Source organism: Thermobia domestica, chromosome 10 (genome assembly GCF_964235325.1).
Source record: "Thermobia domestica chromosome 10, izTheDome1.hap1.1, whole genome shotgun sequence".
NCBI classification, from domain to species: domain Eukaryota; kingdom Metazoa; phylum Arthropoda; class Insecta; order Zygentoma; family Lepismatidae; genus Thermobia; species Thermobia domestica.
The window spans coordinates 147,005,840-147,019,441 of record NC_137463.1 but is presented as its reverse complement, the minus strand read 5'-3'; positions in this window follow the sequence as shown (position 1 = coordinate 147,019,441).

Below are 13,602 nucleotides of genomic sequence, written 5' to 3'. Positions count from 1 at the left end.
TTCCCAGGCCGCACACAGACAGACACACAAACAAACTCGTATTTCATACACAACAACAGATAACACAACCCAGAGCATTTTTTCTTTTTTACATAGCACAGCGTTCTTTGTCATAGAACATTGCTATGTTGCTTCCACGCAGTCAAACCTTCTAGTAAGTGCCTGAGGCAATTAGTCTTTTATACATAAACACGTGCGTTTGCCTCTTCTGTCGAAGTAATGGGTCGCGTGTACTGCTAGTACAGCTATTGTGTTGATGTATTGACCTTGAAGAACCAACAAATGGATTTTCATTAAGCCACGAGTCGCTTTTGTCCGTGAAGTTGATATACAGTAGAAATGACCTATTCATTATTAACCCGATGTAAAATACTAAGATTATATTGGTTTTACCTGAACACCCACAAATTTGATGTAGCAAGAGGCCTTCCCACAACTGCTTCCAATCCGGCATAAATTTCACGGTTAACTTTTTGAATTATACACAAGAGTATCATTGATATGTTAGTGTTAATAATATTTATGGAACTAGACAAGTTTTTAACTTCCAAACTGTGCCGTGCATAAAAGTCGGAAGTCTCATAGAGTGGTTTCATCCGTGTGTGTGACAGATACCAGAGCAAAGATAGAAGTGATATCGGGAAGTGATTTTCTACCATTGATTCTGCATCCAAAGAATAGGTCCATCTCATCCGTTAACTCCATATTCAAGCCAGAAGTGGTCCAAATTAGCTATTTTTCGTGTCTCGTCTCGTCTCGCAAACGAGACGAGACAGAACTCTTTGGGACAAGACGAGGCAGACTAATTGTCTCGTCTCGTTTTCGAGACGAGACGAGACGTCTATTGAAATGTCTCGTCTCGTCTCCTGTCTCGAAATTGCAAACACAGTTTTTGAATTTAAAGCACACATACAGCAAACGTAACGTTTCCGATGTTACTCGGATGACACATTAAGGTGTTAGAACATTGAAACCATTACGTTTGCTCTGCGTTTTTTTAAAAATAAAGTTAAGTGTGATAGCCTTGTTAGCTGATTTTTATTAAATTTTTTCTTCATGTTTAATTTTTCGGTTGTTTCTAGTGATCACTCCTTAATTTCCTACAGTAATTTGAGTCCGACATTTATAATTGAATTTAAGTTTTGGTTCCATCGCATTTTATTGTCAATATTAAAGTTGCCTTACAACACATTTAATTTTGACTGAGGAAATGAAATTTCTTCACGTATTTGTGAATTCGAACCCCTGCCCTGGATGACTTTTGTATGTGTCCTTAACCTTACTTTTTACAACGTATGTCCTGCACAGTAAAAAAATATCTGTGTTGATTCAACACCATTGGCGGAGCTATGGGGGGATGGAGGGTATTGTCCCCCCAACTTTTAGACAAAAAATGAGTTATTCATATTAATTCCACACTCGTCAAGGAAGTATTCCACAGGTCGAGACCGACCAAAAGGTCTGTCCCCCGAGCAGGCAATCCTAACTCCGCCCATGTTCAAGACAATGCGGTGACCCAACGTGACTACCACTTTTTGTGTTAAATCAACACAACACACGGTGTTGATTTCGGTAGTGGGAGAAAAAAAGGTTAGCTACAGGGAGATTTGAACATGGATTAGCCAGTTAGAAGTCGAGCGTCTTACCTAATTGGCTAACTCATCAGACAGAAAAAAACACTTAAAACATTATAGAGATAAAAAAAAATGTTGCTGAACACTGAACACAAAGTTACTCTCACGACATATACCATGATTTAATTACTTTTTCAATGGTCAACTAAGAAGCACATTTCCCTATTTCTTTCAGTACCCTTTCTGTAGTTTTATTTTTTTAAGCCACTACACGACCTGGCGACGCGACGGCCAAAACATTTTCTTTCATCGCGCTTTTGTTATTATCTCTGGATCCAATCATAGCATCGCTATTACTAGCGTCAAATCATAATAGTAAATACAGTCGTAATTGGAATACCCATCAAATTCCATTTTTTTTTTTTTTTACACTTTCACTGTCAAAAACATTTTTATATGGCTATTATCATATCTAATATAAGTGTGTTAGGACTTGGAAACGATTAGTGAAATTTAGGAAAATCACGCCGCCATTTTAAACCTGTCTTAAGACCGCCTTTACTATTATGATTGTCGTGTGCAATTACTAACTCCAGTAGCGCAGTAGACATGCCTATCTGACTTCACTCGCGGTTTTAGAGAGTAAGGTAGGTTGTACGGAATACTATTTAAAAAAAAATTAGTGAGTCGGTATTGAAGTCTTGAACACGTTCAGGAAGGCCTGTTTCAATTCAGTTTGGCATTTTACTTCGTAGGAGCTTTTATTTCAGTTGTTTGCCACCCTCTAAACGTGCCGCCTTACTCGCTCCGCACAACAGTCAGTACTCTCTGGGGCCAGTGCAGTCACATCGAACTTTACTTGTCGTGTTAACATTACTTGACATTAATGTCTTCGTTTTCGACGTATCTATGAGCAATATATATTCGTGTATTCGTGCCGGTAAAACAAATTTCAATGTTTCAGAATGTTAAAAAAAAAAGTTCAGGGTCGAGGAGCCTCAAACCAGCGGCGCAAATCTGTCTTCAACATTGGGGGGGGGGGCAGGGGGACGAGTAAGACCGTTTCCGTATTTATTCCACATACCGTATTATCCGACATATCATTGCAGGTAAAAAGTAGGATCAATCGGCAAGAAGAACTGCAGGTTGTGTCTGTTTTTGATGCTCTGGACTCTATCGCCTAGCACGCCCGTCTACACCATGACTCATACGTCTATCATTCAGTGCAGGCACGTATTCAAGTTTTCCTTTCGGATGGGGCAAAACACGAATCCTCCTAAGCACTTAATTCTAATGTTTCAAAATTATCGATATTATTATTATTATTATTATTATTATTATTATTATTATTATTATTATTATTATTATTATGAATAATAATAATAATAATAATAATAATAATAATAATAATAATAATAATAATAATAATATAATGAAACAGTTCTGTATTTTTCTTAAACTTTTTTTCTTACTTTTCATTTATAAACCGCTTTACTTTAAACAAACTGCATTGTAGCACAAACAAAATCAAAAAATATTTTTGAGACACATGTAAGGAAAACTGTCTGCTACGTATATCACATAAAAGTAGCAAATAGCAGTAAGTGTATCGTCCTAATACATTAACGTCATAAACAGAACGGAATCGAAATTGTAATCCCATTTAAAAATTTTCTTTAACTTCACCTGGTATCAATGGCATTACGGTATGTTCTTAGAATTATAACAACATATTGCCCACTGTTTGGACACTGCCTCAAAGTACTCTGATATAAAAGAACCCAGTGTGCGAATTAGATCATTCATATTGGGTGGATAAAATTAGGCAACAGGACGTAGAGTTTGAAGGTAAAACAATTCAAAATAAGACAATAATACAGGGTGCGAAATCATTTGAAAATGGTGGGGGGGAAGAAGTTCAGCGATCCATACTAATGCTTCGTGGAGCCTCCAAAAAGTTGAAATTTTAATGTATTATTATTATTATTATTATTACTACTACTACTACTACTACTACTACTAATAATAATAATAATAATAATAATAATAATAATAATAGTAATAATAATAATAATAATAATAATAATAATAATAATAATAATAATAATAATAATAAATATTCAAACTAGTCGACATTATTATTTAAAAATGCTTTAATGTTATTTATTCATTTAATCAAAATTGATAACATATCTACTGCGTTTAATATACACTTCGGTGCGTATGGTCCAGGGTTAGAGTCCCGTGGGACCACAGTACCCTTGTGTTTACCATCATATTGAAGACTGCATTCACGAAAATGCGGTAGAGATCTATAAGCCAGAAATAATAGTCCCTGAGAACCGATGTCCTAACCAAACATTAGAATCACTAACTTCAAGCGCTTTACCTGGCCAGCCATAGATCCCCATGAGCAGTAGAGTCAGAACATAGTTTTTATTATTTATGAAATTCCCCTTTCTTCGCTAAGTATTTAGTGTTTCAGTTTGGTCGCTCAGATATCCGGTCACTTATGTAAATCTAAATAATACTATGTATTTATATTGTATTATTAGCAAGAATATATTATTATAAATAAGAGATATGATTTTAATACAAATACTTGATAGACAACAATAAACCGTGCTGCCTCAGTGGTTGAGCGCTCACCTCAGGTGCGTGGAATCCTTGGCTGGATCCTAGCTCGCGCCAAATTCTGCTTGTGGTATACAAACAATTGTGTGTGGGTTTTCTCGGGGTCCTCCCGCCTCCTTCCACTATCTTAATCCACCATTATTATCTATCTCATCATGACCGTCTTCCTTAGTTTCACTGAATATTCGTAGGACGTTAAACCTTAGAAAATGAAAGCACAAATACAACAATACGATTGATTTGCTTATTTAAATTTAGTGTACCTTTTCAGCAGCGAAGCTATGAGATGTGGACTTACAGTTCAAGGTGGAATCGTTCAAATTTTTGTAAGGCGCTTCCACCGGGAATCGAACCCGGGACCCCGTGCACCGAAGATGGTCCGCGAATGCTAGCCCGTAGACCAGCGGAGAGAGCCACAATAATACGAGTAATGAATGATTGTGTTACTGTATTTATAGACCTAAAATATAGTTTGCAATAACGTATCTTACCTTAGAGGAAAAATGTAAGATTAAACTTCACTTTCTTTCCGTGTGTAACGAGAGTTGAACATGTGACGGCCAGAAGAAGCCCACGTATGAACAGCAGTAACAGCATCCCATAATTTTAAAGGAGATCCACTGAGTTTAATTGTTAATAAAGATTGAAAGGTACTCGCCAACATACGGGTTCTTTCGAAACTTTTAATATGAACAACACTGAATCCACGTTCACAGGCAGCAGTTGATAATGGCACAGTACGAACTTTCCGCGTTAAGTCTTTAAGAACTTGAAAATCATTTACCGACTTAGAACTTGACTTGTACTCTCTCCATTCTGACACTGTAGAACCCCCGTTTGGTCTAGTGGCTAGCACGCTTGACTTCGGTTAACGTGGTCCTGGTTCGATTCCCGGTGGTATACAGTTGAACGACCAAAGTGGTCGGATTCCATTATAATCAGTAGGTCCACGTCTCCTTTAGCCTAGCAGGCATAATCGTGGGACGTTAAACTAAATCAAACCAAGCCATTCTAACACTGCAGTATCAGGATTTAATCCAAACAGCTTCTTTATATAAGTCTATGTTACCGTATAAACCACTCATGTTATTACGATCTTTATTTTCAAACACTCAAAAGCAATTTAGGACATCATTAGATGGAAACCTTTTTTCCATGTCTTCTACTAAACCCTGGATTACCTGCCCCCTTATTTGATCAAACTCACTATCATCACTCCCTGTATCAGACGCTTGTCTGCAGTGCACTAATACAAAGACTTTGGTAGGCATCATCTTTCATACGCATTTCTCTCAGAGCTTGGATTAAAGATTCAATTCTTGCTCTATTTCATTGTACGAAACTGGTTCCTTTTGCATCGTTTTACTAATATTAGACAGAATGGACGCAATATTCAGAAGAAAACCGAGCAATAGAATGTTCTTTTTCTCCAACAGATTTTTTTTTTTTTTGTAAATACCACTCAGTTTAAAACTATCTCTGTTGAAATGGTCAGCATTTTCATACCCCAAAAGTAGGAATTGCATTATACAAGAAAAATATGTAAAGACTGCAAATAATACATGCTCCACATTTGAAATCCAACGTATGTGAAACAATCTTCTGATTTTTAGCATTCCTGCGGCATCTGTGACTGTCGAGATACTTTTAAGTTTTGCAGCTGTATGAAGTTCGCCTAACAAATATTCAAAGTTGTGAATAGCATTCACAACATAAAAAACTCTTTCAGATACAAGATCCATTTGATGTGCCATGTAGTGTACGCTAATTAGGCACTGGTCGACATTTCTTCTAATTTGGGCAGCAACACCTTGTTTCCCCCAGTAAACACTACATCCCCGTCAGAACCAAATCTAACAAGCTTTTCTTTAAGATTAAAAATATATCATATTCGGAAAACGCGTGAATAATTTTCTCTTCAAGGAATTTTGCATCGGAATTTTCTACAGGCACTAATTTATAAAAACAACAACAATGGTTATTTTCTTCGTCCACATATGTTACATATAAAAGCAAGTGCTTATCCGCAAACCTGTTTGTAGGTTCGTCAAATGTTTAAGAAATTTTGCCAATTTTGCACGCAACTGGTACGCTAGAGAATAAAGGTCTCCATCTCGTCACAACGAAACAGCCGACAAAGTTAAACACCTGATATCTTTACAACTAACTACGTTTTTGAAAAACAGGCATGCATTCAAATTTATTGTTTGTTTAAAAATTTTCATTATAGACCTACTTATATTTTCATATTAAGGTGTCCCCCCTTACATATTTTGGTGGGGGGAAACGCAAGTATAAAATTTTTGGTGGGGGGAAATCCCTCCCGTCCCCCCGGGATTTCGCACCCTGCATAATGTATTACCCCTCACACACAAATATATGGGTGGACAAACACCGTACTCGTGGGTTTTCTCGGGGTACTCCCGTTTCCTCCCACTTTCTTCATTCCACCATTTCATTCATTTCTCATTATCACCGTCTCCTTTAGCCTCGCCGGGATAATCATGGGATGTTAAACTTAAAGATTTCATTTCATTTTCATTTCAATTTTTTATATAATAATTCATATATTACACATGATTCAAACATTTTTTTCCCAGTAGTTAGCTCCTCTAAAAAGTCACAGGCTGCGTCTCAAAGCTAACTAATAAGTCCTATTGCTATTATTACAATTGCAAATATCAATATCTAAAATTGCCTGAAGCACTTTTTTCAATAGAAAAAAATGAAAAAAGAACAAAAAGCATGGCTTGAAAGTAAGACGTAGACAAATTCACTAGTGTTTGGAAGCTGTCTGTAATCCACTGAGCAAAATGGGTCGGTGGGTCGTAATGCGTTGTTAAGTCATAGTGGATCGGTGGGTCACAGTGGGTCCCGGTGGGTAGTGAGTCGCAGCGACCCCCTCCATCTCTCGACTGCACATACGAGAAAGCAATCATATATATGTGTTTTAACCTTCCTGACTTTACTTAACCTCAATTAATTTAAGATAATTTACAAAAAAATGCAAAAAAAAATATTAATAACATATATAAAAATATAGAAATGTATTTTGAGAGAAAAAGTAATCGGTGTACTCGAAACTCGAACCCGCACTGCCCACTCAAGAAGAAAACACCTTACCGACTTGCCCACACCACAACTTGTAACGTACGGTTTTGAAGCTTTATTTATAGTTCGTGTGTTACGTAACACCCGTACGAGATGTCATTATTTGCGAGGACTTCCTTCAAGACCCGTTTCGTAAATTTACGAGATAACTCATTTAATCCTTAATCAATCCGATTATATATATACAACACATACAGTATATATATATACGATGTATGTGTGTCTGTGTGTTGTTTGTGTGTGTGTTGGTGCAGCCAAGAGATTATTAATTCATAATAGATTAATTTATTGTTGATTTTAATCGACAGAACAAATGTTTTTAATGAAAACATGGGGCCTGTTGCAGTAGATAGCTAAAAGGCGTAAATAAAATTCAAACTTCAAGTGTACCTGGGGTAACTCACCGTCAATAGCTGATGTAACACGCTTGATGACAGCGCGTGTAATGGTTGAATTATAAACACACTTGATAGAGCCTATGTAGATAAGTGGGTACTGTGTGTGACTGTCGTTCCCAGGATTTTGTGTTCGAGTCTCAGCCTAGACTGAGTTGCGTTTTTTTTTCATGGAATTAAACAATATAAATGATGTTCGCGTTTGATACTGAAAGAGATTTATCCTATGAATGGAGAAAAAACAAGACAATACAGGGGGTAGGGGGAAAGACGGAGATTGTTAATTAATAAGTGTTAAAATTTAATTTATTCCCATGTCTTTTGCTCTTTCCTTTCTCTCTTTCCTTCTTTTCTCATTTTGTTTAGCTTTCCATACTTTTTCGGTCTCTGCATGATGCGTATTATTCTTTTCGTTTCCTTTGCATTAATTCCTATCTCTTTGATCTTAAAGTGAATGGAATCACATCCCGTTGACCCATGACCCACTTGCAAATCTTGACGGAATTGACCCACTGACTCACTCCATCTCTGGACTGCACACATGTATAAAGCAGTCATATATTTATCTTAACCTTCCTGACTTTACTTAACCTCACTAATTTAAGTTAATCTACAAAAAATGCAATAAAGCAATTATTATTGACAAATACAAACATATAGGAATGTATTTTGAGAAAAAGAAAAATCAAAATGAACCAGCCGAGATTTGAACCCGGGTTGCTCCACTCAAGAAACAGACGTTCTACCGACTTAGCCACGGCAGAACTTGTAACTTTTGGCTTTGAAGCTTTATTTATATTACGTGTGTTACGTAACAACGCTACGAGATGTCATTACTGTCCTTCAAGACCCGTTTCGTAAATTTACGAAATAACTCATTTAATCCTTAATCAATCCGATTATCTCTATATACGTATATACGATGTATGTGTGTGTGTTGGTGCACCAACAGGGATTAATTCATAATAGATTAATTTATTCTTGATGTTAATCTACAGCACAAATGCTTTTAATGAAAACATGGGGCCTGTTGCCGTAGATAGCTAAAGGTCGTAAATGAAATTCTAACTTCAAGTGTAACTGGAGTAACTCACCGTCAATGGCTGATTTAACACGCTTGATGACAGCGCGTGTAATGGTTGAATTATAAACACACTTGATAGAGCCTATGTAGATAAGTGGGTACCGTGTGTGACTGTCGTTCTCAGGATTCTGTGTTCGAGTCTCAGCCTAGACTGACTTGCATTTTTTTCAATGAAATAAACAATATAAATGATGTTCGCATTTGATACTGAAAGAGATTTATCCTATGAAGGGAGAAAAACAAGACAATACATGGGGTAGGGGGAAAGACGGAGATTGTTAATTAATAAGTGTTAAAATTTAATTTATTCCCATCTCTTTTGCTATTTCCTTTCCCTCTTTCCTTCTTTTCTCATTTTGTTTAGCTTTCCATACTTTTTCGGTCTCTACATGATGCGTATTATTCTTTTCGTTTCCTTTGCTTTAATTCCTATCTCTTTGATCTTAAAGTGAATGGAATTTCTGCAGATTTATCTCGTGGTTGTTTCTCTAAGTGATGCTCTCAGATAGTAATACTTTTTCCTCCAAATGGAGGAATATCCTGGCATGTTATGTTTTCGGGCATGTATTTGCTGTCATGTTGGTTGTCCAACTATCAGACATACAGTGAAACTATTCTGCTACTGGAAAAAGCTATCATTTCTTATGTATCCAACCTCCACTTTTTAAAGTCGCTGACTGTACAACAAATGTTACATGATATATTATGGAAATTACGGAAATTAGAAAATAAATATTTTGAGAGCTTCGAAATGTGCTGTTGGAGAAAGACGGAGAAGATAAAATGGACAGAGAGAACAACAAATGGAGTTGTTTTAAAACGGATACGAGAGAAGAGGACACTTCTAAACACCATTCTTCCTAGAAAGGCCATTTGCATTGGACACATCTAGCGAAGAAATTGTCTTGTTCACACCGCCATAGAAGGATAGAAGGAAAGCAAGCGAGGAATAGGAAGAAAAAGAACACAGCTGATCCAAGATTTGAATGATAGGAGAAAATATTTGGAGTTAAAGGAGGAAGCTGAAGATCGACGAAAGTGGAACAAACATTTCCAGGCCAAAATCTAAAATTGAATAAAAAATCCTCATTAGTCCCAGGACCTTCCGAAAGGCAGAATAATAATAATAATAATAATAGTAATAATAACAATAATAAGATATTATTTGTAACTCCTAATACGCTGCACCACATTAAAGCCTCAAAATAGTTAGGAAAGCTAATAATCCAGAAGTTATGTAGTCCTATTGCGTTCATGGGAATGAAAACACAATAGTTATAACTATGCTAAAATGCTATAAACTGCCAATTGTTCTTTCAAAGAATATGTGAGGTTCAGTTCATCGCAATAGTTTTATACAAACTACATATAGGCTACGGATAATAGTTTTATACAAAATAGATAATAAACTATTATTATTATATTTGAAGTACAATCAATATCACGACATTAGTTTTAAGTAACTGAATTGAGCTGAAAATTAAATCTTCATCTCGAATGATTAACTATTAAGTTTATGCGTTCTATAATTTTCTAAAGTAATACATGCTGCAATTGGTTTCAAGGGTGCTTCTGAGTGAACACTTTCTTCAAAATAATATAAAAAGTATAGAAAGATTTTCGAGACATTCGAGTCGAGTCGAGATTTTCACGAGCAGTCTCGACTCGAAAAATCGAGTCGACAAATACGTTTGCCTCGACTCTTCTCGAATTTTACAATGTGTGTCTTGATTCGAATCTCTACTCGAATTCGAGTCGAGTCAAGTCGAGATTGGAGACATGTCTCGACTCGAGCACATCCCTAGTTTTCAGTTATTGATTATTTTAGAAATAAACATTTATTAAGAAATAACAGGAAAACCGTTATTTTTTATGATAATAGGACAATTGGACAGGAAGGATGGAGGTGTTTCAAGGTTTAGTTCTGGAGATCGTGTTGGCCATTTTGGTAGAAATCGTGCATTTGATATGAAAGAAGGTGATAAGAAAACTTCCTTATTTTTTAAGTTGATTCCTGAGAAATATAATAAATGTGATCGTTCAATTCAATGCGATATTCAAATAAACAATATCGAGAAACAATTATTGGAGATTAATGCTCCTGATGAAGAACAATTGAGGAAACTCCGGACAATGTTTAATAAAACGGTAAAACAAAAATTCGGGTCAACTTATTCTGCAGGTGATTCAGGTGTTCGTTGTGTGGATGGATCTTCTGCTAAAGATAGCTTAGTGGATGTTCCTAAACTGGAATTTTCTCCTGTGAAAACCTTTTCAGATTTGATTGGATACTGAATATTTCGTTAATTCAATTCCAGCGACTAATTTGGACTTAGGGTATGTGTGCAACGAAGATCAAATCGAACTGCAAAAGAAAGATTTATGTGAAGGACATTGTTCCGAAATGGGTATTTTTGGAGGATTTAAGAAGAAGAAGAAAAGACACAAATTAGGAACGATCAAAGAGGTTATTCAATTTCGTTTCGGGATCGGAATAAAACTATGGAAGAAGATAAACATTTGGCAGCAGTCTTGTTAAATGGGGAGTAAGTTCAGGAATAAAAAGGAGATAATTAGGTGAACGTGCTTCAAAAACCTGAAAGTGATTCTGAAGTTTGGGATATAGACATTGAGCAATCTAAGTTTTATGAACTTGTTAAGAAAAAGAGCTCCTACGTGGCTAAGCGGTTAGTGTTCGCGCCTTTGGCGTGGGAGTCCCGGGTTCGATTCCGGGCGGGAGCTCATGTGGTTCGGATCCCATGTTAATCAGTAGGTCCACGTCTCATATAGCCTCGCTGCTGAAGGGGACGTTAAACTGAAAATCAACTCAACTCATTGTTAAGAAAAATAAAAAGTAATTTGCCTCTGATTTTGAAGAAAAATTAACGAAATTGGAACAGATTGATGAAAGGTAACAAAGTGGGGAAAATTCGAATGGATTGGAAAAATATGTGGATCAAGACGTTCAGGAATTCGTTAATGATATTCGAAAAGAATTTAGTGATGTAGTATCAAATGATATAGGGTGTCTAAAAATTTTGTGGCCAAATTGTACTTAAAAGTAACCATATAAAGAACCTGCATTTCCGGTACCAAAAATAAGGGAAAAAATTTGATGAGTGTATTAAGGAATTTAGTTTCGCACGGAATTCTGCTTGAAGTAAATCACTGTAACTTCGGAAGTAGTTGCTTTCTTGCAAAAAAAATAAGAATAATACCCATGGTATTGTAGGAAATTTTTGTAAAGCAAATTCTTTGATCATAGACGATGCGTACCCATCTCCTAATATGGAGGAGAGTTTAACGAGTCTTGCAGGGAAGAAAATCTTTAGTGTTTTGGACTGCCGGATAGCATATTTTCAGTTGGCCCTCCATGAGGATTCGCGAGATATTACAACCATCGTAACTCCGAAGGGACCACCAGTACACCAGAGTTCCTGTCGGAATTAAGACCGGGAGTAGTTTATTAACTCTTGCGATGGAAAAGGTCTTTGGAGATATTAAAGATGAGGGCGTAAGATGTTATTTTGATGATCTCCTTATAGCAAGTAGAAATGTGGATGAACATAAAAGAACTTTGCGTTTGGTATTGGAAAGAATGAGAGAAAATGGAATTACCATTTCGTCTGTTAAAAGTTTATTTTTTATAAGAAAATTAAGTATTTAGGTTCCGTGGCGGATAGTGAACCCATTGAAATAGATCCAACGAGAATAGCAGCCATCAAAAATATACCACCTAATAGAAATAGAAGAAGTGTTATGAAAATTTGTGGATTATCCAATTATTACCCATAGTTTGTAAGTGGGATGCAGGAAATAATGACTCCTAAGTGAATTACATTCGGAGCGTAAAAATTTGAGTGGACAAGAGAACGCCAGAATACATTGGATAAATTGAAAAAATGCTGATAATAAATATTGAGAACTCCTGATTTGAATAAAACATTGCGACGGAAGTGGAAGGACGATTGGAGCTTGGCTCTTACAAATAGATAGTGAGAATCGACTCATTCCCGTATCGTTTTATTCTAAAAAAAACTAACTGAAGCCGATTAACACCGGAGTATATATGAAATAGAATTTCTTAGCTTACTTAAGTCAATAAACAGGTTTGGACACTATCTTAGTAGGGAGTTCGTAGTCTTCACGGACTTGGCTTGACTTAGCTTTGTCTTGGATATTGAGAAATTCAAAAAGATTGCTCAAATATGGATCATGGTAGAAACACTCTGTCAATGTTCTTTCACTATTCAACATATTAGGTCGCAAGATAATGTGGTTGTCGATTTGTAGACTAGAGTATATGACCCATTTGAGTTTGTTCAGGTTGATGGACCAGTTGGAATGGCTATAATGAAGAGAAACCTGAAAATTCCAAATACTTGGAATTTACCTTTAGTAAAAGAGCCTATCGATGCTTTGCAAAAAAGGATTCGGAATTATTGAACATTATAGAGAAGATAGGTTATGGAGAAAATATGCGCAATTTTATCCTGAACAACGCAATTTCATCATGAAGAGTAGGGCTTTACCCGTGCATATAAAATATATATTCCAAAGGATTTACAACGGCTAGTAATAGAAAATTTTCATGATCAAGTTTTGTCGGGTGGACATTCTGGAACATATCGCACTATAAAGAAAATCATAAAAAATACGCTTGGGACACTATAGTGGAGGACGTAAAGGAATACGTTAGGTCTTGTGTTCAGTGTCAGAAAGTTAAAGAAAATAATAAAAGAAAAATCGGTCCTTTGATATCAAATTATGCAAAAAGAGTTTGCGAGAATTACATGATCGATAT